Raw genomic sequence first — 23,541 nt, forward strand, 5'->3', positions numbered from 1 at the left:
TGTAAACACTGATACGCGATATACACTGCTTCAAAGCGTCGTGAAACGCGAAGAGAAACGCGACGAACGTCGTGTCTTCCCTTTAACCTGGCCGTTAATTCTCACAGGGCGAGTGGGGAACGTGGTGCGACAGGCTTGCGAGCGTCGGAGAGCTTTTTTTTCTTCGATATGAATGGATGCTATGAGCGAAGTTTCGGCTAAAACCACCACCTCGCGGTGTGTTAAAGCGTTGACATTACACTTCTCCTATTGAAAATGCGCCGAAAGGGATGGTCGTAGCAACGGGGCGTTGTAGGAGCTAATGGCGGAGGCAACGAAGTTCTTTTTCGACCCTGGCGGCACACATGTCACCAGCCCGTTATATAGGTGACGCTCATGACATCTATTCATTCATCCATGAAAGTGCACTGCGAGAGGAAGGTGTGAAAGATAAAAGGCGCGTTCATGTAGCCTCCGTTATGTGTTTGGCGGTAGCTCAGTGTGCTAAACGCCCGCCAGCCATCGTCGCGGACCGAGAGGTCGTGGGTTCGACTACGGTCAACGAAACTTTTTGTTAAGTTTTTTTTTCTTTGCTATACGATGACGTTGATTTTGCGGACGTATATACGTGACTAAATACATCATGAAAGTCTTGGTGGACCCCGGCATAAAACACTTTCTTGTAATAAAAAAAAAATAAACCCATGTCTTCCTTACTTTTTCACTTGTCTTGTCTCGTTCCTGTCTGGTCGCACTGTTTAAGCATAGTATAGCCAGGAATCCACATTGCCATGCACAATCTTCTGCTATTGTCAGCGGTACACTCCCGCGACCTCGTGTCTAACCTATACCAACCTGTTTATCGGTATAGATAAAGTAATTTATGGCATTTGAGACATGTAAGCATAATACACCGTAACTGTTATTTTACTCGTTTCCGAAAAGCTTGTAGTGCTTGCTGTGCATTAGCCATTTGTCATCTTGTGTGCCCGACTGCCTGAGACTCAATTCAATACCACAGTTAAAAGTTGGAGATCATGCACCGGACGAGCTAGTTCGGCAGCGAATAAACCTACTTCCAAAGTTGAAAAACATAGGAATGGTTAAGTTCAGCCGTCATCGGAAGTAGCTGGCGGTGATTAATCACGGGGTTTAAGGCTTGTCAAGTGAACCACAGACACGTCTGCGGCCGTTGGTTAACCCGCAAGGGATTCGAAGTTCAGAAGTTGGTGCGGAGGTCTTAGTGTTCGGCACCAGACCAGTGCTGGCGGGGACGCTAAAGAGTCATTAATCAGGCCGAAAGCGAGAGATCCCGATTAAATATTATTTTACGTTCACTTCATTTTGAATGACCTTGTTTTTAGGCGGATGATATTACTTTATCGAAATTTATAACTACAAAGAACGACAGAAAGTTTAGCTAGTTCGTAGAAAATCATGATGAATTCCTAGCAACTACCTACAGCGTTTGTGTTTGTCAAATTGTGTCGGTGTTTGTAGGCCTTACCTTCTTTCATAATAAATAGCTACTGATACAATTAAGAAATCTGGTGGCAGCTGGTTTGTACACCTATGCACGTAATATGCGAATACCGAGTATAATCCTGCAGTGTAGATCCTAAAAATTGCATTTGGATTTTTTGTATACCTACACCATGTCGGAATCCAGACATTGAGGTGTCACTAATAATGCATGTGGCGCCATAGTACAATCAAAAGTAATATTTAACATAATGAATAACGTTATTGTGCGCCGATATATCGTCACAGATTTTACCTCATAAGGACGTTCAGTGGTTATAAAACAGGTGAATTATTTTATCACGCGTCTGTTCCTATTTCGCATGCGTCTGCTACACTCATATTATATATATTGATGTTGTTATGATTCCAACGATGAAGGCAGAACCAGTAATATGCGGGTGACTTTTTTAGAACTGATATATTTCATTGGGCTCTAGCTTTGCTACAAATTATCCAATTTTAACGCGGTTTGCGACGAAACATTCAGGAAGGATGAAAACCTAATGATCTATCCGAGTTTCTGATGTGCAACGCCGAAAAAAGAATGAATAAAAAATAACGAAAACCACGAAATGCTATGCAAGGAGCGATGTCCCGCGCTGTTTTCACGCCAGCCAGCGGCGGCAGAAGTTGGCGACGCCAGGTTCGTCACATTACGTTGACTCTAAAACCGAGCGCTTCATACTCCCAGGCGCGCACTGCGCCGCGTCGCCTTGACGCGTGCGAATTTGCGCGCGCCCGGCCTCCCTCTTGTATGGAATTTCACGGAATGTCGAGGTTTTGATTATTTCTTATTCTTTTTTTCGGCGTTGCACATCAAGAAACGGCACAGGTCATTAAAATTTCACCCTTATGAATCTTTCGCCGCAGATAGCATTAAAATTAGATCATTTTTCACAAAACTGTAGCCCAGTGATATAGGTCAATCTGAAAGAATCACCCTTTGTTATTACAGTCGAAATCGGTGATTCGTCTAAGCAAATCTAGAAACATATTTAAACTTCCACTGGGCTTTTCCGCTTAAATTCTACGCTACTTCTGTTTAGTGTGGTAGAACAAAGTGTTGCGCCTATTACCACAATCTTTTCCTTCTCCCAGGGTAATGAAACATAGGAAAAGCTTTGCGATTGGTAAGGTCTTACAGGGCCCTCGCTTAGATGATTATTTGCTGCCCTATTTTTATAATGTAATCTTGCCACCAGCGCACTTGAAGCTGCAGCACGAACTAATCTTATTTGAGGCATTTGAGCATAAGCTTTAAAGTGAACTTTGCTCATTTTGTTTGGCACCTCGATCGTAAGAAGGTGGCCCGTGGCGTAAGCGCTTTCACATAGAGACATATTTCTACTCGTAAGACGCCAAGGAAACCAAAGTGCAGATTGAGGTCCGGATGGCTGAAGAGAAAATGTTCCCGCAGACAATCCTTTTTAATAACGGTTCAGTTAATATGGCAGGTGTCAGCTCTCAAGATATTCGGTTGGCGGCGCTTTTAATACATTTCAAGCCATATGCCTGAAAAACACCAACTTTAGGGTTTTTTGCTTGCTTCCATAGGCTGCATTTCCATAGCCTGCATAGCTCCATCGTTTTTAATTGTCCAATTTCTTTAAGCGGGAAAACCGTAGCTGCTCATATCTAAGTGCAAAATATGTTCACTTGAATATGATTTTGCCTGTTGGAACGCGCAAAAAAAAAAAAAAAAGCAGTTGACAGGCTAGAGGCGGTCGACAGAAGCAGTCGTATGTCGAGGGGGCGAATAAAGGGCGGGGCACGCGCAATAACAAAAACAAGAAAATTAAAAAAGAGCACGTGCTCCGCCGTGCTCTTGTTTTAGACCTACTATAAAAAGCGCATTGTAATGATGTTGGCGTCGCCTTCATATTTCTGTGTACTATGTCAACAACGGCAAGGCGAGTATTTAATAGGTGGCTTTCGTGGAGTTTGCAGATATTTAAGACATATATTAAAAGCATACGCGTATAGAATGGCACAATTCAGAGCAAGACTTTTTTTATATGGGATGAATGCATATCATGATTACATTCGTGGGAATGCACAGAAACGTAACATTGTCACGAAACTGTAATAGAATACAACTTCATGCTGGTCGTACGAGCAGTATCACACATATGCCGAGGACATTAATTTGATTGATAAACTGTAAAGTGATCTACATAACAAACATTACGTTCTCAGTTGCACCCTTAAACGATTTCTGAAACAAGCTGTGTCATTCTTACAAAACTTCAATGACTCAAGATATTCCCTGATATATTGACATGCTCGAGGCAACAGTGTTTCAGTTGAATCAGTCTAAAATGCTTCCACGAAAAAGGTATAAATATAGACGACAGTCGTTTGCAGCATCTTAGACATGGAACGTCTAAAGGCCCCCGAAGACGTGCTAGAACAACAATACAGAAGCAGCAGGCAAGAGCAAACAGCATTTTCGTTTTACTTCGTTCTCTACATGTCTCGCACACGCAAGCCATATCCAAAACAAAAAAGAAAAGAGGGTGCGTGAAGTGTAGAGGGTATATCGAAAGGCTTAGCTTGTGTAAATGGCTCATGTCAGTGGTCGTCACAACATTGACGTTTTGAACAGTGAACTCGCGGAAAGTAGGATGTAGAGATGTCTTTCAACAGACTGCCGCACTTTGTCGAGCATTCTCCCGTTTCACAGAGCCTTTAGGAAAACTCGAGAACAACTCGAGTGGCTTGCGGCAGTATAATGCTCTTCGCTGCGACACCCCGAAGCAGGCCTGCCTTTTGCGCTGAGCGCCGTTTACACCTGAGTACCTTGCTGTATTCTACGCAATTCGCCTAACTCTTGCAACTGCAGGGTATGTAGGATGGGCCTTAATATTTTCTCGAGCGCGCAGTGCGCTCTCCTTGTAAGGAAGCGTACGCTCTCCTGTACTCCTTGAAAGCACAAATTCACCGACGATATCTCAGACGTTACGCTGTCGCGTACATAAACGAAGAACGCTAGTAATAGATCGCGTCCTTCGTAATGGTTTGCTGGCAGAATAAATGTGCTCTCTCTTCAGGTAGTCCCCTCTTTAAAGTCCCCTCTGTAGTCCCTTCTTTTTGTAGTGCCCTCTCTATAAGCCCCCTTTCTCACGACGTTTTCTCCTCTCTTCCAGCCCCTCACACACACAGCGGAGAAAGTAATGAAGCACGTTTCTTGCGTAAGCTGATTCAGAATCCTGTGGACGCAGATGTGCTTAAAAGAACATGTCAGCTCTTAGAAAACTGCGTGTTGGATAGGAGAACGTTTCCAATGCCTCTTCGTTATTATTGGTCCTGTTGAACAGCTCTTACTTTATCGCATGCATTCACGACGAGTCCTGTTGCCTACGATCACTGATAACAATATTAGACTGAAAAGGTGTGGACGTGTTTCACTTCTGCATTATAACGACTACTTTCCCAAAGAATACAAAGAGGTTCTCAAAAAGCTGTAGTTTAAAAACGATTACACAAGCTTTATAATTTTCTTTCACACAACTTCTTCGTAATTTTCTTCACATCCGCTAGACGACGAAGGTTGTACAATAATAAGAAATAAAGACAATTTTTGTAGCAAGAATTAAGAATACCTATTTTAGTCGCATTCGGGAACAACCTCTGGACTAAAAAAAACAAATGTGGCTTGAACATGAAGAACTATTAATTCTTCCGAAAGGGTAATGCAATTACAAAGGTGACTATATTTAACTTTTCGCTTAAGTTCCTCGAGCGGTGTTTTATGCCTATGTGAATATCACCCGTTGGCGTGACGAAACTGGAAAAGTAGCTATGTCTGGGCCCATTTGCCGCGGGAACTGATTGAGCGCATTTTATAATATGTATTAGTCCCAATTCCGCTGTTGAATATTCTCACGTTTTTGTAGTTATGTTCTTTAATCAGAACAGAATATATACATACATTTCAAATTTTTCTTTCCGCTCGAGCGTGTGCGTAACGTAACAAAATAGCTACCAAGGCATTTAACGTTGCTCTAACTTCTTAATAGTTGCCATAAACAGAAATAGAGCGAACCGTTAAAAGCGTGCAGTGGGAGAGTCAATGGGTGAGGAAAAAAAAGAGGTCAGTATTAAAATCAATAAGCCTCTTTTCTCCCTGACAACCATTATTAATATCGCGTGAGTGAACGCGATAGGTGACGGCTCGGAAAAGGGCATGGCCTGAAGAATATCCTTACGTAGATTTGCCGCTCAATTCCTCATTTTTGAGAGACTGATCGTTTTCATTCTCTCTTTTTCCGATCACCTTACCTCCAACATGTGGTGCGCTTGTCATTCGGGATTGCGTGCAGTTTAGAGGATAGCTTGAGAAACGCACATGACACTAAAAGTTCACTTTAAATAAAAGTTCTCACTTTCGGCCCTCAATGCATCTTTCACGTCATGCGGAAAATAATTGTCCTAGCCTTTATTTTCTTGGCGATATAACGGCACCCTGCTTGATCAGTAGCTGTGAGGCGGACCACCTGTGAACGCTAAAGGATGATTGCATGTCGTGCGATAGTTTGGGAGCCACGGTGCCTACACCCATGCCATCAATTGCAGGATATTCAGTAAAATCGTCTCAGTCATTCACTCACGATCACCAAGAGCGAGCGTTATGATACCCGTTCTTAAACAGAGACTCCTCTTTGCAGGCTGGCTGAAACAATGGGCCATCATTACATATTACTTTTCACTGTATGAAAACGCATAGTAATGGTACGATGCTCACACCAGATTTGCATGGGTGCGATAGAGTTCTCAAACAAGCAACACGCGGTTGTAGGTCTTTTCGAGCGGCCTTGACCCTACAGGGGACGTGCACCTTGTTTTTATATCTAAGTATATTCTTCCGCTTGTTATTATCCTTAAAACTGCTCTTGCAGTTGCCGTCGTTCTGAGCTCAAAAACTCTTACACTGCGGGAATATGTCTCTGTAATTTGGGGAGGCTGGTGCAAAAAAACATTTTAGACTAGTGGAACGTGCACGGAATAAATTTGTATTTTTGTTTCATATAGCGGCTACTTCTACACCGCGCACTTCATACACCCCGCACTTCTACATTCAAAAGGTATGAAATAAGGTTGTTTTTGTTACCTCAAAGGAGTCTTAGTAAGGAAGGGGTAGTCATATATTGCCGTAAGGCTCAATTCCTACAAAAATTCTGTTTCTGTTTCAAGGATAACTTCCTGTATACATTGCCGTGTAAATTGTCATGCATGCTTAAGCCACGTTCTCGCCTTCCTACTTGGTTTCTTTCCTCTGTTACTTTTTCTACGACGCTTTATTCTGTCTAGCATGTTTGTCGTCTTAAGTGCATTGCGTCTTCTGTGTTATTTGATGTACTAGTGCAATTGTGTACTAGTGCTTCTTAGTTGTTATCAACCGTTGTAAGACATGATAGGCTTATTAGTAGGCTTGTGCGAATAGTACATTTTATGTTCGAGGCGAATTGGAAACGAATAGTGATTTGGTAGACTAATTTCGAATCGAACTCGAATAGTATATGTCACATAATATAAAGAAAAATGAGCATATTTGTCATGACGCAATTGACCTGTTCAGTATATTTTAAAATTGGAACAACACATATGCAAACGTCTTTCTTTTTTGTTCTAAGGGAAGTGGAAGCAACTTTGAACTGAAGCAGGATTTGACTTTCGGTAGAATGGTAGTGATAGCCTGTAAAATACGCTACGTTTTAGAATTTACTATTCGAAGAGCATATAAGCCGGTATAGTAAACTTTGAAACTTAAAGAATGATGAATCGGTGTGAGGTTAATTTGTTCATTCAACCTTGAAGTGGGCCTTCGCGGAAGTGCGTATTTCCCCTGGATAGATGTTTTCACTATATAGCACTTCTTTACTGCAGTGAAACCAGCTTTACAAGGATTTCATGCGGTATATACATGCGTATTTGTTCACTGAATACTGCGAAATTTCGGATAAATTAAATTCGTGTCGAAGCGAATTCGAAAAGTGTAAAATTCGTTCGAATATTCGAAGTGCGCGAATATCTGCAAAAGCCAACCTATTTATGTTGTTATTATCACTATGCTGTTCAGAACATAATGATCGCGTCCGACAATTAGATGCTCCCTCAATGGCCAGGTGAAACCAGCCACACTGCATAGGTAAACGATGTTACAGCGCAACGACAGCACGCTTAAGAAGATTTCATTCATGCGACACGTGGTTTCTAATCGTGAACAACCAAGTAAAACAAGTGTACATAAACAGGCTACATAAATCTTTTGCTACAATAATACACGTGGTGAAAATGTGGAAGTATGTACAGCAAGACATCGACACTGTCTGGCTGTACAGTAACCCCTCGTGTTTATTGTTTCTGCGAAAAGGTTTGGGTAATTGACGTCCATCGCTCCTATACCGAGGGCTGGTTTATTTACTCAAAGAACTAGTGTTTGCCTAGTCGGTTCCACGTGGTCGGCTCCTACTGATAAGTAAACACGGGATTACATGGATCCCTTTGGCTCAGGGAATTACGACGTTGAAGTACACACGCGTGAAGCTGGAAAGTCGTCTGACGAAGCTTAAACGTCCCTCAACTTTTGCTGTGACCCAGACTTGTACGACTTTGTGCACGCTGCGCTGATTTTAACTAGGCCGTTCCAAGCATTTTATTTTCATTGTAGACGTTTGCTTAAAGGATAAAATGTAAACTGAATTTCTTTTACGTAGTACTTTTTATTGTGTAGATTACAAGCAAAGCTATTTCGGCAGGCAGCCGAACTCTGAAATGTAACTAGATCAACCACGGAGGCGTTGCAGGATGAGTTAAGCGAGGTATGGCCTCTGTGTGTTGTCGCCATCGACACCATCTTCCATGGTAATTTTAAGGGACGCGCCTTAACTTGAACTTCGCTTGCCCCCGCCTCAAGACAGCGCAATCCTGTTTCCGAAATCCTCCTCAACTTGAAACGCATCCTTGCGGCTAGCTTCGCTCCGTCAAGTCGGCTTGAAAACCAAGTCTCGGCGAAGGGTGTTGGAAGCTGACGCATAGCGGCGCTTTATGGCTCATTCACACTGGGGAATCCGCCGGCCACAGCGACCGGAATTCGCGCGCCGCCGAAATTCAACATTGTTCACACCACTTAGCAACCGCACCGCCGAAACTAGGGCGCCTTGTTGTCATCGTCCCTTCGCGCGAAGGAACGCTGGCATCGACGCGCTCTGCGTTGTGTACGCGTTTCGTTATGGCGAAGCGCATAAACAGGAGCAGGGTCGTGGAACTGCTGGGCCTGCTGGAAAGGAACTTTCTAGCGACGTCTGACGAGGAGAAACATGCGTTCGCCGAACAAGAAACGACGCAAGCAGTCGTAGTTGGTCCGCCCTGATTTGCAAGACTCGAGAAGCTTGGTCGAGCCGAGATAATGCTACCCGTTTTGCGAGATCGCGATGGTGTATTGCAAAGATGATAATCGCGACAACACTTGGCACTTGTCGAGAGCTACAGGATGATTACGAAAGACTTCGCTGTTGCTGCGGGCTTCGACGACTCCAATATCACAAGCACGCTGCCATTTTTCGAATGTTCTACTCGCGTTCCGATTGGCTCGCGGTGAGGGAATCCGGCGGCAGCTGCCGCAAAAATCGGTCCAGGACCGATCGACGCCGAAAGGGATTTTCCGGCGGATGTCGCTGCCGCCGAAGCGGATTCCGCGCGCTCTCGCCGCCGAATGTCTGATGGCTCATTCACACTGGGGAATCCGCCGGCCACAGCGACCGGAATTCGCGCGCCGCCGAAATTCAACATTGTTCACACCGCTTAGCGACCGCACCACCGAAACTAGGGCGCCTAGCCATCGTCCCCTCGCGCGAAGGAACGCTGGCATCGACGCGCTCTGCGCTGTGTATACGTGTTTCGTTATGGCGAAGCGCATAAACAGGAGCAGGGTCGTGGAACTGCTTGGCCTGCTGGAAAGGAACTTTCTGGCGATGTCTGACGAGGAGAAACATGCGTTCGCCGAACAAGAAACGACGCAAGCAGTTGTGGTTGGTTCGCCCTGATTTGCAAGACGCGAGAAGCTTGGTCGAGCCGAAATAATGCTACCCGTTTCGCGAGATCGCGATGATGTATTGCAAAGATGATAATCGCGAGAACACTTGGCACTTGTCGAGAGCTACAGGATGATTACGAAAGACTTCGCTGTTGCTGCGGGCTTCGACGACTGCAATATCACAGGCACGCCGCCATTTTTCGAATGTTCTACTCGCGTTCCGAGTGGGTCGCGGTGAGGGAATCCGGCGGCAGCTGCCGCAAAAATCGGTCCAGGACCGATCGACGCGGAAAGGGATTTTCCGGCGGATCTCGCTGCCGCCGAAGCGGATTCCGCGCGCTCTCGCCGCCGAATGTCTCAGTGTGAACGCGCCATCAGTGTGAACGCGCCCTTAGGGAGACGCAGCCTGCCACCTAAGTATTCTAGTACACTCTAACCTAAGAGGTACCTCACGGAGACGCCATGAGAGTTTCAGTTTGCATGCTGAACCTCTCATTCCCCATTAGGAGACGCACCCTTCTTGCGGAGTATACCGAGACCATAGTTGCGCGACAGGGGAAACCTATGGAAGTGTACGGCGACATGAAATTCGCACTGCGACCTCCGCAATTAGCTCAGGCAGCGCACCGTATCAACGGCGAATTGTCGGATCTAATCGCGGAGGCCACGTTCCACCATGGCCTCTGAGTCTGAGGCCATGGGTTCGGTGATTTAATTTCCGGAATGAAACGGCACGAACGCTGCTGGCATTTTGCCATTTCAAATGACATAGCGACATTCAAGCATGACTCTAATGTTTTATTTTTTTTTCTTTGACTGCGCTGCTACGAACTGGCTATGACGTAGTATATATTTGCGGATGCTGGATTACACAACATTTTATGCTATTCCTTCGTTTTTCATATCATAAATGGCCGAAATGCAGCATTCCATAAGTCTCGTAGTTAGCTTTAATTTTGTTTCTGAAGAAAAGAAGGATATTGCGTTCGAGTTAGTATCATAATCTCGAACCCAGTTGCGTAGCATTCCGCGCAGGCGCTGACTTGACGAAGTAAGGCACTCGGAGCGTCTACGAAGTGTAATTGCTGTCTTTGGCGAGTTTGAAGTCACGCGCTGTCTTGAGGCTGACTTGACCAAGTCTAGGCGGGGTTTCAAGTTAAGGCGTGTTTCTGAAGTGGGGGCTAACGTATAACTTCACACGTGGCAACAGCGCGGTTTCATCGATCAAAGCTAATGCGATCGCTTGGCCGTCTTCCGCGCGTTTGTGTACGCCTGCATGCTCAAAAAATGTTCGCTCGAAGCGGAGAAAATACCTTTGAACGCGTAGCCAGAAACACCTCTGTTAGGCTACCTCCACTACTGCAAACACAATTGGTACTCAGAAAAAAATGCTTTTTTTTTTTCTTTTACGTGCTTACAATACGTAGAGGTAAAGTGGATTCGTGCTTTCTTGTAGCACATGGGAGAGGGTGAGCACAACTGCGAGCTCGAAACAGAAAACTATCCTTACTAAGTAGAATCTCGGGCCACGTCCTACAACTGAGCCGCCAAAGCATGCAGTGGGCGCCTTGAACAAAACTACAGAAAAATCTAAATTCCTAAATATCATTGAGGTACCTTTTACGCCAACCACCTTTAAGCGCGCATTTTCTTGAAAACTAGTTCTAACTCGAATTGTCAACTGGCAGGAACTCGCTTTTTTGTATTCTATTTCGGCATTTATCCGTGCGATATTTCTACTCTTTCTGCCGTACAACGTATATGCAGCCAACATCTGAGCGCGATCCGGTATTCATTAACCCTTTATGTCATTGCTCTATGCGTGTCTGTTCATTTATCTGTCGCATATTTTATAAGCAATGCAGAAATAACTGAGCTGATGATATTACAATCTCTTACATATATGATTAGGCAATTAAGAAAAGACAATAATAGAAATGAGGTGTCAGTGAAAGGTGGGAAAAATATGAGGAGAGAATAGGATCGATTAACAACATTTAGCGATATGACCAAATTCTATCAAATGCGGAGGCGAAATTTGTCACCGCCTCACAGTAAACTCAACAGAGCTGAGACCGTTGCTTGGTGGCGATTACAGACAGAAACCTGTCCGAATCCCGTGCAATTAAAGACTTTTTACCCTGAGATATACACGAGCGATGCATGCCAGCTATACAAGTCGGCTAGAGCCGCCCTTCAACGCATGTTGTGGGGATGTCCAAAATATCAAGATCACATGGCAGTCTCCCCGGAGGATCTACGGGTGCGGTGGTCGACCGCGCTGCCCAGATCAGAACTGACGGAACTACTTTGGGCCGTCCAGCGAGCCGTGGAAGCAGCGCGGAAGCAACAGCTCCAAGCGGCCATCTAGGCGGCCCCAGGCCCGGGCCTTCCATTTGCCGGATCCTAAATAAGGTTATTTCACTCACTCACTGAAGAAACAAGCCGCTGTGATCGCAAAAAGAAACCATGGTTATCCGTACAGGTAACTGGGGATAGTAGAACGAAGGTCCAATGTGTGTCTATTCCATTCTTAGTGAACAAACTTTACTTTTACATATACTGTCTTCTCCGTTTCCCAGCTTATTGCGATTTCGTTGTATACTAACCTGCTTTTTACTGTGGTAGATGTTGTAATGCGCAAACACTGCGGCGTACATCAGGATTTGGCCAATGATTGGTAGGAAGAAGCAGGAAGCGTGAGCTTCAATGAGTGTTTTTATACGAAGAAAATACCTAAGGGTAAGAGTGCTATGTAACAGATTGGATAAAAGTGTGAATGCTCGTGGCAGCTGATAATAACCATGGTATTCATGAAGATGGTGATGCACAGCCCGTGACCACTTACAGAAATATGGTTTACTCTCTGCCTGTTTATTTTTATCTGAACTCTGCGGGTACTGCCAGCATCATCAGTAGGAAACACGGTGCTAGAAGAGAGGTCAGGGCATAGTTGATAGTACGTTCATAGTAAAACGCCTGAAATAGTGTGTGTCAAGCGTTGTGCTATCACCGGGTTGAGTGGCGTTGGTAAAAGCTAGGCACGCTGGAGATAGCAAGCGAGTGGTCTTGACCATCAATCTGCAAAGTGGGGCGTCCGGTAAGTTCCTCGCTGAATCGTCTAGGTGGCGCTGCCATAATTTACAACAGCGCAAGAAGGAACATGACAAGGGGCGACGCCCTCTCTGTGTTCGAGGTAAGAGCTAGTCCCACCGCAGCAGAGCGCAATCTTTCTGCTTCGAAGGTTACCTTTTGCCACGAAAATTCACTCCAGCCGCTCTTTTTTTACATTTATAACATCCTTGTTGGGACGGGCAAGCCCAACAAGGGCGCAACGTGGGAAGAGCCCATTGCGTGCTAGTCGAGTCTCTCAAGACCAACAATAAAGTTTTACCAAGGAACCAAGCACTTCGGTGTTCACAAGACTTCAGCTGCTGTCAAATGGACGCCACCCACTAACACTTCGCTCCCCACTGCGTAATCAGTCCTATCCCGGCCTCCAAGCCAACGCTTCTTAAACCTCAGAGCTGAGTCTCATAACTTGTGCGATGCGAAGTGTGCAAGAGGTTCGCAGCAGCAAAGTCGGAGTTAGCTGTTGTAATGAATCACTTGCTGCCTCACCGCTACCGTTAATGGAACAAAAAAAAAAGGTTCTCAACGTACCTGTGGCTGGCCTCGAATTGCTCGATATGTCGCATTGCTTGAAAACTCCTGTGACGTAAAACAAAATATTTGACATACATGCATGGCTGCTTTCTAACTTTAATTTTAGTTAACTGCTTAGGAGTAGAACAAATGCGGGAAAATTTTATGAGCGTCCGCGAACTGGCAGACTGTCATTATGCGCCGTTATCGATTATAAAGAAATGTAAAAGAAATATTGCGGATTATAGGTAGTGTAATCATATTCACAGACCCCTGCGAGAAGCGGTCACGGGGACCAATCAGATGCTGAAATAAGGCTGTAGAAGTATGGCCAGCAGCACGGTAACTTTTGCGCGAGCCATTATCGAAATACGTGATCGCGCATTCTGTGCGGATAGAGTCGTTCGATGACACTGGAAGCCCAGAAGAGGCGACGAGCTCTACCAACAACGTCAATATCGGGACGTCTGTATGCGAGGAGACAGACCCGAAATGAACGACGTGAAGAAACAACAACACAATAGAGCCCATAAATTAGGTGTGCACAGGATGGGAACCCAAGTGAAGGCTTGCCATCAAAGTAGGATCGCTCGAGGTTTTCAACGAGTAAAGCGCATATAGAAGTTCTATGCAGCACTGCTTCACTTAGGCTTGAGCAAAAAAGCTCTGTAATGCACTCGCTCGCCCCCATTTATAGGTGCAGAATATATCAGAGTCAAACGTATTACGAAAAATGAGGGTATTCTCTCATTAACATCATCCGCCAATTAGCTTACATAAGATGACACGAGACAATGGGTAATAGATGTGCACTGCGTACAACATACAACTCAGAAGGAACACTCCAACGTCTCTTAAGAAGGAACCTCGGAGCGTATGTAATAGTTCCTGGGGTACCTGAAAATTCCCTAGTTATTGACGAGACTCGCGAACTCTAATTCCAAGTGCTGATGTATACGGAGACGTGGTGTCGGTAGTTTCCCGCCAGCTGTCCACTTTGCGAAATGCTTGCCAAGCGAGTTGGATTAAAGTAGTACGCATTTATAGAACAATGCGGAAAACTCATTCGGTTACAACAAATTCCTTCGTTTCAGGCATGCGTAAATCTCGTGTTCTTCTCTAAAGTCCATAGATTTGAGTTATCGTTTATTCACTTCCATGAAATATGTGTACATTTAAGTTGCTTGACCGCTGAATGAAAAAAAAAAAAAACGCTTTCCATCGAACGGCCATGGCACTGCATTCGCTGCGCCGACTTATTCGGTTGCAGCCGAGTTCGTCGTCGCGGCTCGTGTTTTGCTGCTCTGGCACTGCAAAGCGTGCCAATTATTATTACGTTTGGATTCAGAGAGCTACGTGATATAGATAGTTTCTTCCGAAGAGCTAACCTGAAGAAGGGCAGGGAACTCCTCGAAGCGGGGCACGTTCACGGCGTTGTGGAAAGGTGTTGCTCGGCAGATCAACAATCACGGCAAATGCAACCCCAGAAAAAAAACCATCTATTTACAAAACTCACTTTTGTCCTCGAACGAGTGCGATCCACCGTTCACGCCGATTCCGTTCATATTCTCTAAATGGAAACCGGTAAAAACGCGTGACCAGAGGCATTCCTGTAGGGCGTTATTGCACCCAACAACGCAGCAATTATTCCTGGAGTTCGGCATTCCTTCGAACAGCGGAACCGGCACTAGGAAGAGAAATATCAAACGTAGTCGCATATTTACCCCGAAACGCAAAGACCGCACTCAAGTATACACAGCGGTCAAGTAGTGGTCAAATTTGTACCACAGCGTTCTATCCATTTTGAAAACAAACAGATGAAACACAAGTGACAGTGCTCAATAAACCACAGAAGAACATTACGCACTTCTCTCGGTAAGTGAATTCGCGTGTTCACAAAGACGACTACGTCACTGCGTGGTCCTACCAGCGAGTAGAAGTTGTTAGTTCACATATACATATAAGTCATATAAGTACACGTTGGCAAACTCTGGTGCAATTAATTTGCTTAGCAGGATAGTTGACGTGCCGTGTTGCACCTGTTCTCGATAATGGAATAGAAGGGCCTTCGTTTCCCCGTGTACTACATCACATGCAACTGTGTCGGTCCTTTAATGGCCAGCAGTGTTGCAGTGCACCGGAAGTCACTGAAATTCTGCGACTGCTCGTACGTCAACCACTTCACGATTGAGTAAATGTATATCTGATTCGAAGGCCGATGCACGCATGACAACACCTTTTTCTAGGTTGTGTCCGCAGATAAAAAAAAAATCCACGTGTTTGCGTATCAAAAGGTGAGTGCGACGTGCGCCGCACATTTTTCACCGATGTCTGTCATACGTAATTATTACTTTTGCACACGGAACTAGGCTTTCAAACTGAATGCGGACGAGCATGCAGCCGTACTCGCTAAACGGAGTGAAAAATCAAAACTTCGTTTTCAAATAGTGATGTTTTCAAACACTGAGCCCTCATGTTTGTTTCTCTAAAAAAAGTCGAGTTCTCTAAATTATGCAAATCGAGGCGCTGGAAAATCTGCCATCATAAACGATTCTTAATTTATAGCGTGATGCAATCCCTGAGAACTTGCTCATTAATCCGGGATCTTGACAGGCATGAGGGAGTTGCCATTGCTTTCTTCATTGCATCCAAATGTGCACCTGGATGACGGACGGCACATGCCGCGAAGTACGGTATTAATGATGTGAAAATGGGAATTTCTTGCACGGATGTCTGCGGAGCTGTTTTGCATTCATTACTTTCTTTTCTATGTTTTCCCGGGAATTCTAGAATAAGGCTAGACGTCAACATTTTTTCCAGGTTTTTCTATTAGTGACAGCATCGCAAACGGTTCCTGCCACTGCGACGCGCTGAACAAGACGGGCACTGCGGAGGACTTCAATCGAGAAACTTTACGATTGACTGAAACGCACCATCTGTCGGACACTCTCTCGTTTCCCAATGCTTTTAGGATACAAAATGGATTCTACTGGAAAGGAGCGGGCACTGCGCATGCTGCGTGCTTCTTTATCGGGAGTCTCGTGTTTCCGTGCATCATACGTGCCTGAACGCTTTGCAGTGCCTCACTCCCATGTCTTTCCTCGTTGCGAAATGCGGTGCGCCGGTCGGGACGGCACTGTGGATTCTGTACGCTTGGAAAAGGAACTTGCCTCTTCAAGTACAGCGTGAAACATAATATAATGTACTAGTGCCTCTTAAGTGCAAGCCTCAAGGGACGTTCTCTATGTTCTTGTTGTTCTGGCATTTCGGCATTGTGGGAGCAGTGTTTGTCTGTTCGTTATGAATCTGCCGGATTTTGCTTTTCTCTTACTTGCTTCAGAGCTTCGAGGGAGGACCCCATACGAACTGAACATTTTTATAGTGGGAAGCAAAATGGTTGTAATGATGTCGTGGGAATCGAAACACACGCGGCATATGAAGGCGAATGGTAGGCAAATCTTTGACCCTTTCGCCCTATGAATAAAACAATGATAGTGAGAGCAACTAGGCGTTGAGCTGAAGCGTCTCGGAGGAAGCTTTAATATTAGGCTCAATAGCTCGAAGGCGTGATGTAGCACGCACAGCAAGTGCTGCTGCGCAGGCGAAACAGCGCCCTTGCATCTACGAGGTGTCTCGCTACACCGTTGTGTGGCAACTCATCGTATGTAGGTGAAGTCTCTATGCAATGACAATAACATATGAAGCATGAAATGCTAGTTATCTCGCACTTTAATTATTTTCGACGTGTGACGAAGCGGTTGGCATTCACATTGGAGTGCGGCGACAATATATCAATTATAAAAAGCTGGTAATGCATTCGTAGCGGCGCAGTAACCTCCGCCATCATCGCTCTCTGTGTTTTCATGGTAACAACGGCGCATTGGTGGCCATAGTGTGCAGGTTTGTGAAGCCTTCATTGAGAAGCAGACCTTCGGCTTTAGAAATGACAAAGACAAATTGACACAGTGTCATGGTCTGGCCATAGGGCACGAATTGGGAGTCAGAACTGCGCTCCGTGTTGATCTCCCGAGAGGAGCGCGGTTGGCATGACCGCCGCGCGAGCACAGGCACCAGTTTTTGTTGGGAACAAGCATACACAGTACATTTAACTTCGTATGCAGTGGTCTGAGCAGCATGAATAGTAAACGCTGGTCTGATGATTTTCTTTTTTTTTTTTAACTTGGAGTGCTGGCTATGGGCCCATTCGTAACTGCCAGTCTTAATGCGAAAACAGGATGTTTGAAAACACTGCCAAAATATGCGAAGGCAAACCTGTATCATGTACATATTCATACAAGCACCGCGTACTAACACCACGGTGGTGTCGTTAGATGGCGCAGAATGTCTATAATGCATGACAATGGAGCCCAGCTGCCGTATACCTTCTTCTTACAGGACGTATTTATGCGATGGTATTACAGTAAATTGCTAGACAGCGTCATTGATAATCGTGTGAACCTTGACGCTCATCGTGAGAAGTTTAATCCTGGAATACTTATCGCACTGCGTGTAGTAATTACTTACTTATTGGTCCGATCTGTGAGTGTAAGCACTTGCACTAAGCAATGCCCCATCGATGGCCTGTACACAAGCGGCAAGGATTTGAATCAAGCGTTCACTTGCGTACCTTGCAGTAGGCAGCAATAGGTTATGATTCGGCTTCGAAAGGCGCGAAGTAGTTCTCAGGAATAGAAAATGTTGTGGCAGAAAGTGTCATTCGGTAGCTTCGGCGCCTTGCGGACTTAAAGATATACGCGAAGTTGTATTCTGTCGAGGCTCGAAAAGTGGGGACTCAACGTGTTCGAACCACCCTACGAATAATTCATGAGCTGAAGGAGAGGGGAGGGACGGAGGAAGCGTCGAAGGAGTTCGCGAGTAGTTTGCAATATTGAGGGGAAAAACGCTTACAAAAAAGTGAAATTGCAGGTTGGTTTAAAAAAAGCCGAGGGCGTGCGCTATTCACGCCCCTTGCTCTGCCGTCGATTCATCCTATATTTATTTCAATCTTTTTGAGCGCAGCGTTGGAATGTAGCACATGTTGCAGTGTGGCATGTGGCATATTGCCTCTGCTTACACTGTTCACCTTTTCCCGTCGACGATTGTTATGCTTTCTATAGTTAGTCGAAAGTTATTATCTACGCGACCTTAACGTACCGGGAGTTCCTTTATTTGCGCCGTCGACTCTGTTGCAAAATTATACTCTGTAATCATTATGCGTGGTTTGGAGCAAATATTTGTGCACATTCTGGAACTTGCGCTAGCCCCAGCGACTACGCTGGGATGCGTGGTCAGTAAGCTATAATTATGTATGTCACCTTACCAGCATATTGGAGCCCTTATACAGAAAATAACTTCTTCCGTAAAATGCAAAAATGAAAAGGAAATTACCCAATGCGATTATGGGTAAAGCATTAGCAACAGCGGATGGCCATTAGATGATATCACGAACAGAAACGTTTGCGACTTTTGTTCCAGTGCTTGACGTCCGACGACTGTGATCGTGGCGATAGTTCTTGCTTTGAGCGCTTTCTTTTAACATGAAAAAGTTTCCATTCCTTGCTCATGCGTTTTCGTGCTGTATGACTAAGTGAGTCAAAGGACGCACTAATTAATGATTACAAATGTAATCGCCCTTGTAATTAGCGTAGAATTGTGCCAAGGATTTATTGAAAACGAAGCTGTTTGTATAGGCCACTATTGGACACTTTCACTTGTGGAAATGAATATCGTTCTGTTTGATTCGGTCCCAAAATGTTTCTTGTGTATGGGCCTGTTTGGGTGTGCGCGTGGCTTTTGGATGTGTGCAAGCATGCGTGCCCATGTGCCAGCATGTTTTCGAGCGTGCATGCACGCGTGTGTCGGTGTGCACGTGTGTGGGTGTGCGCGAGTGTGTGCGGGCTTAGTGTGAAGACGCCAAACTGTCGTAAGGGTCTGTGACCCTCACGTGCGGCACACGTAGGGCGGAGAAGTTTGTCTGTACTGCAGAGTGCCGAACAGAAGAATTTAAGCTGACTTTTGCGTCCAACAGCAGGCTCGTGACTCTGTGTGCTAGCGTTACAAGAGACAAAAACGGAATAACGTTGCCGTGTGCCGGAAACCTGAGGAGTATTGAATGTGTCTGAGGGAGATTGCTTAGCTAGCAAAAACGATACTCATGTTACGCTGACGGCAATGGCTGGAGCGGCGTTGACGGCAATGGTTGGAATGACATGTCGCAGCGAACCCCCAAAAAATGTTTGGGAATTGCTGGAGAGGACGGAACCATGGACCAGCAGGAATGAAAAGACGCGCAAAGGATGCGCAAAGGATGAAAGATCAAAAGATTTCGATGAAATAACTTAAAGTCGGAAGCTTTCAATGAAAAGTAACTTAAAGACGAACACCGCTTGGTGTTCGCTTTCTTACAGCTTCGGAGCGTTTCGCCTGCAACGACATGTTTTATTTTCCTCCGGAACTTTTTCGCAATGCTAGCCCTTCTTTCGCACATCGAGCCGAGACAAGCTCAACCGTTGCCAGCGGCAATAATCGCAGAGTTTCCTGAATTCATTTCCATGAAATTATTAGGGGTGACCTATGCACTTCGATATTTTTTGGAGCACAGATGGCCTATTCCGATAATTTGAAAAAGTTTTAGGCATCCATATCACGGCCTGTGCAGAGATGTGCCATAATAAACTGTTATTGAATCCTATAAATAAAATAAGTCAATTATATTAGAATAGACAACTTCCTACAGACATTTCTTTTACTGAAACAAAAAAAGTCACAGTTTCGTTGCAACGGCGAAGCAATGAATACGATAGCAACAAATTAGAATGTCACACGAAGAACGGCAAGCAGCTCGATACTTGAAACGCGCCGCTCGAGCCCAAAGGACTGACGAAAAGAACACTGACAGGAAGACCGCGAACTAACAACGGTCACAGCTCGACACTGGCAGCGCGTTGCTCAAACACAAGGAAGGGCACTCGAAAAGAACGCACAGGTACACACAGGACGAGCGCGAACTAACAACTGTTGCGGTCGTTACTTCGTGTTTGAGCAGCGCGCTACAACCCAACACTCTGAGGCTTCTTTTTCTTTGAAATTGCGGCGCGTGGAGTGACCCTTCCGCGTCTCCTGCCGCGCGGTCAGTGGGTACAGAAGTGGGCGACTTTTTAGTGCGCATCTCAAGGGCAGCTTTCAAACTGAAGGAAAATGTAGGAGCTCTGCTTTGAAGAGCGCCCTTCGAGGAATCTCGCGGGTGGCACAACACACACTGAAGCACCTCCGAGCTCTGCGTGCCATTAGCGCTAAATGCCTATATAAATAGCTCGCCATTGTTACGGTAAACAGCCGGTGGCGCGTGGCCGAGTTGTTTGAAGTAGTGTGCTGCGGAGCGAAGGGTCGCAGGTTCGTCTCCCGGTGGCGCTCCTGCAACTTTTTCTACTGATATATTTTGATTTGTGGCTTTAATTTATATATACATACATATATATATATCCGGGGCACGGCGGCGCCGGCAAAAACCAGCCGAGAGTGTCCATATAATTGCTATCGCAATAAAAAATAAGTAAAGGAGCCGACTTAGGTACGCCTTTCGACTCGCTTTTTAGGATAAAAATAAAAGTAAGAAAAAGAATATATTACCTTTAGCAGCACTATAAGTCTTTGGTTATAAGACCAATTCGAACTTTTCAAAACTTTGTGTCGATACGTTCAATAGTTTTGAACTGGGAAAAGGCAGCAGAACATCGCATAAAAACGCGAAAGAAAATGACGCTTGAGCTTCGCCTTCAAGAATAGAACGTCATGGCGAGGTCGGGCCCCGTTTGCATAGGATTCTCAATGGACATCACAACGTTGCCGCGAAGAAAGGATTATCTGTATGCCTAACTTTGGCTGTTTGAAGAGGAGTTTTGAAGTGCCCACTATGCCCTAAATCATCAACCTGCGAATCAGCGAGGCGCCCACTACGCGTTCATAAGCCAATACGCACAGCTTCACACTTTGTGGATGCTGTCGCTCATGATGATGATCAGCACATTGTAATGGGTGTGCCCTTAAACCACCCGCTCGTTGCGCAATTCACATGGTGTGACGCCTGGTGTGATTATACGCTTCTGCCACGCAAGATTGCATATCTTAACTGGACTGCTCGCACTACATGGAACCTGTACAGTTTTCTTTTTTTCGATGCGTCATACTGCAACAAGATCGCCTAGCTCCCAGAGTGTACCCGCCACCTCACCCCAAGCTAACTAAAGAAGAAACAACAGCATTCCGAAGACTGTAAAGCAACATGTACACGCACGGTATCCTGCTACATCGCATCTACCCGACGCTTCATGCATACCACTGCCCGATATGCGACGTTCCCGACACACTGGCACACCTCATACTCGAGTGCCTGTGGCGCCACGAAGATGCCAAGAAGCCCGCAACGACTGCACGCAGCAACCTCCTCGCCGAGACGTGGGAGGCCAAGATCTCCGCACGGGACCTAGACGACCAACGAGGACTCGACGGCAGGGCCCGGGAGGCGATCACGGCCAGAGGATTCCTGGACTAAGGGGCCCTCCCACCTAGGGTGACCCCAAGCTTATGAGCTCGGGAACACTGTTTCGCCAATTTAAAAGTTTATTTCATCATCATCATCATCAAATTCAAGCATCGAAAAAAAGCATCGACTGCCACGCAGAATACCTATGATCGATGCCACTCGAACCGAAGGTGATTTTTCTTATTTATTTACTTTCATCTATCTCGTTTTCTTGCTCACGTACTGTCCACTCACGCGATTTTTCGTTTACAATCAACGACGTCGGCGCCAGCACCGGAATGTCTGCGAAACGAGCGCTTTAACGCTGTCGCGTTAAAATGACATTTTCTTTTGTATTTTATAAAACCGCTCTCTATAACTCCTGCGTTCCAATGGTTGGTCACCCACGAACAAAAAACGACGCGGCCACTCAAAAGTTCATTGCGACAGATTCAATGGTGCCATCCATACATTTCCCAAGTGGTCGTTTCACGGAGGCATTAAGCAGTGTATTTAGTCACAGCGAATGTTTACATGATTGTGTTGACCGTTTACAGATAAAAGCATACACGGAATCGAGCATGACACGATATTTTGCGGTAGTTCTTAGTGATAGAAGTAGTTTACCTGAATAAGAGAGCGTAATTGCCATTCTGTTTTTGTTTTATATATCTTGGTCAAGCTTATGGCATCTTCGGCTGGCGGCACTCGTGGCGTATTCTGCGCACTCGTGCGGTGCCGTACGTTCGTCTGGGCACCACGCGTGCGGTGCCGCATGTTCGGCTGGGCCGGCCACGACACGAGTGCACGCCACCGCGCCACCGCGGAGATCGACGGTGGAGCGTGGTGCAATCCCATCGTTCAGCGCGCGCTGGCAGACGACGCTGCGACGTTCCATCGCTGCAGCAGAACACGGCCTGACTGGAGGTAAAACATGCGTGCGCTGTAAATCGTCCGGCCCTGCTCACACAAGGCCACTTTTGCTGTCGGGATTTCACCGGAGAGCAAAGACGATGCAGAAACTACCAACCTTCGTCGAGTTTGTGCAAAACTGACGCAGCAAAAGCGCGTGTAGAGCAGGCGAGTTCACGCTGGACGCACAGCGTCTCGCAAGCCTCTCTAATCGTCTGGTTTTTCGTCGTTCGCGCTCTCAATTCCAGTGCAAATCCGCCGTTGCAAAATGTCGTCTGCTGAATTTCGACTGCTGTGCGCGTCTCGCAGACGGCGCTGCTGTCGCAGAATCGAGTTCCCTGGCTCACACGTTCGTCTGGGCCGTAGCGGGGCCTGAAACTCGGGTGGTGTTTGACGTAACTTCCCTTCCACCGCCACGGTGCCAGTGCGGCTCAGCCGAAGATGCCATTAGATTTTGTAATCGTTCTTTTCTTCCTAATTTCTAAATAATCTTTTGTACGTTCGTCTATTAATTTATCCGTTTGTACATTTATGCATTTTGATTAATTTTCAATACTGCCAGTCTCACATGGAGACCAAGCCTGGTGGGCTTACTGATACAACGTGAGCATTAAACTTAATACAGCACATTTCAGAGTACAATTGTGTACCATACATAAAAATAGTATATGGTACAGTGCCTAAAATGTATCATATTTATTTATTTATTTATTTATTTATTTATTTATTTAAAGAGTGCTTACAGACCTCGTTAGAGGCATGGGGTAAGGGGGGCATCACAATAAATAAATGATCACACATAATGAATACATATACAAGATGAAATGGCTGAAAGCACACATATCCCTTTTTAAACACTAGAATATTGGCTAACAATAATTGTATAGGCGAAAAGACAAGGGAAATAGCTCAACGCTATAAATAA

The sequence above is a fragment of the Rhipicephalus sanguineus genome, chromosome 2 (assembly GCF_013339695.2).
Source record: "Rhipicephalus sanguineus isolate Rsan-2018 chromosome 2, BIME_Rsan_1.4, whole genome shotgun sequence".
Taxonomy (NCBI): Eukaryota; Metazoa; Arthropoda; class Arachnida; order Ixodida; family Ixodidae; genus Rhipicephalus; species Rhipicephalus sanguineus.